Source organism: Carlito syrichta, unplaced genomic scaffold (genome assembly GCF_000164805.1).
Source record: "Carlito syrichta isolate Samal-C Ts95f unplaced genomic scaffold, Tarsius_syrichta-2.0.1 Scaffold303987, whole genome shotgun sequence".
Taxonomy (NCBI): domain Eukaryota; kingdom Metazoa; phylum Chordata; class Mammalia; order Primates; family Tarsiidae; genus Carlito; species Carlito syrichta.
In genome coordinates, this window is record NW_007248083.1 from 1,208 (window position 1) to 4,091 (window position 2,884).

Consider the following 2,884-nt stretch of genomic DNA (forward strand, 5'->3'; position numbering starts at 1 on the left):
ATACCACCTAACTCCAGTCAGAATGGCAATTATCAACAACTCAAAAAATAACAGCTGCTGGAGAGGGTGTGGCGAAAAGGGAACACTTCTACACTGTTGGTGGGAGTGTAAACTAGTGTGATCCCTGTGGAAAGCAGTGTGGCGATTCCTAAAAGCTCTAAATACCAACCTCCCATATGACCCCGCAATCCCCCTACTGGGAATATATCCTGAAGAACTCAAATCACTCTATAAAAAAGATACCTGCACACGTATGTTTATCGCAGCAGTGTTCACAATAGCAAGAACCTGGAAACAACCATGCTGCCCATCAAAAGAGGACTGGATTAAAAAAATGTGGTACATATACACGAAGGAATACTACGCAGCCATAAAAAAGAACAAAATCATGAATTTCACAGCAACCTGGATGGAACTAGAGTCTATAATACTGAGTGACCTCTCACAGAAACAAAGATCCGAGTATCACATATTCTCACTCATATAATGGGCCTTAAACATCCAATGCAATACTATTAGAAAATGACTGACAGTACTGGGAAACTATGGGGGGGGGGGAGGGAGATGGGATTAACAGTAGCAAATATCTGTCTGGGAATGGGGAAACACCTCATATCAACAGGGTGCCTTGAATGAAACGTAATTGTATACCTAACCCTTAACTGTACCCCACAACATCATAATAAAAAAAAAAAAAAAAAAAGGATTTTACAGATGCAGTTTAGTTAGGGATCTCAAGATGAGATCATCCCAGATTATCCAGGTGGGCCCAGAGTCAAATGAACAATGTTCTCATAAGAAACTTCAGAGAGAGCAAAGCCCTGCAGACACCTTGATTTCAATTTTTAGCCTCCAGAACTTTGAGAGAATACATTTCGGTTGGTTTAAGTCACCATGGTTGTGGCAAATTGTTATAGCAATCCTAGGAAACGAATACAAGCTCCATAAAAGAGAATTGCAAGCGACCTGGAGGAACAAGGTCATCCTCTTAAGGGTAACAATGGTGACTACAGTACTATGGCTACATGGGCAGATGTGGGACAGCTGTCCCTCTCACACTTGGAGTTTCTCTGCAAAAACCAGGCGTTTTTAGCTACAGACTGTTTTACTCCAAGAGACATTACTGATTAGGTAATGGTTCAGATTGGAACCTCTAGAGCCAAACTTCCTTGGTTTAAATATCAGCTCTGCCACTGTGTGTGTGACTTTGTGCAAGTCTCTTAACTGTTTTCATTTCTTGGTTTTTTTAATGTGTAGAATGGAAATAAGGATAGGACCTGCTTGGGAAAGTTTTAAGAATTAAATTAGATATTTTTAGAAGTGGTTAGAGCAGAGACCAGTATGCACAAGCATTAGTTATTATAATGAAGTTTTTCTGTATGCATCTGTCTCCTCAGTTGAATTGGACATCTAAAGGCCGAGTTCCTTCACTTCTTTCTTTAACAAAAATTGGTTGAAAGACTTTTCTATTCTTCACTCTATGCTAGATGCTGGGATAAGATGCAGAGATCAACTCCTACTTCTTACTTTCCAAGTACTGGCAAATTTTGGATGGTACACCACTTTATATTCAACTAATATTGGGTGGAGAAAATTAATATGGATAACACAGATTGGAGGTGTGAACAGTTTTGTATTGACAGAGACTGGGGTTCAAGTTGTATAAATTTGGATAAGATAATTTCCTTAACTATAAAATGGAGAAACTATTTTTCTATCTTGGTAGGGCTGCTACAATGATTAGCATACATCTATATATCTATATCACACATAAAATACATATTTCAAAATGTCTATAACGTTATTAATGAATGAAGGTCTAGTGTTCTAGCAAAGTTTATATTTTGTATTAATGATATTTTAGTACCTTTTCTGTGTGTTTTAAATTATTATCTCTCTTCATTTTTCTCTAGTTTTCTAATGTAGGCAGGGCAGGGATGATTCTCAGATAGGGCAAAAGAGCAAGAGACCAAATTCATAGAAGAAGAGGATGGTGGTGGAGCTAGACCAAAAAACCTGGATTTCCTTCTCACAGGACCCTTTATTACCCACCACAGCCATGCTGTTCACTAGGGTGAGACAGCCCCTTAAGGGCAAGGGTTTGCTCACAGGATATACATAACCCAACTTCCCCAAATCATTTTTTCTTTCCCTTTCCTTTCTTCCCTTCCTTCCTTCCTTCCTTCCTTCCTTCCTTCCTTCCTTCCTTCCTTCCTTCCTTCCTTCCTTCCTTCCTCCCTCCCTCCCTCCCTCCCTTCCTTCCTTCCTTCCTTCCCTCCTTCCGAGACAGTCTCTTGCTCTGTGGCCTAGGCCTGAGTGCAGTGGCACGATCACAGTTCACAGCAACCTCAAACTCCTGGGCTCAAGCGATCCTCCCTCCTCAGCCTCCCAAATAACTGGGACTACAGGCGTGAGCCAGTACACCTAACTAAGAGTCAATTTTATCCCAAGATTTCAGGAACAATATATCTTTTAAATATTACAACAAAACAGCTTAATTTTAGAGATTACAAAAAACTTCATAATAATAACTAACGCTTGTGCATACTGGTCTCTGTTCTAACCACTTCTAAAAATATCTAATTTAATTCTTAAAACTTTCCCAAGCAGGTCATATCTTTATTCCCATTCTACACATTAAGAAACCAAGAAATAAAAATGGTTAAGAAGCCGGTCTCAGTGGCTCAGCCTGTAATCCCGTACCTTTGGGAGGCTGAGGTGAGTGTATTGCCTGAGCCTGCGTGTTCGAGACCCGCCTGGGCAGCGAGACCTCTTCTCTACAATAAATCAAAAAATCATTCGGGCGTGGTAGCACATGCCTTTAATTCCGGCTACTGGAAGACTGAGGCGGAAGGATTGCCGGAGCCCAGCAGGTGAGGCTGCG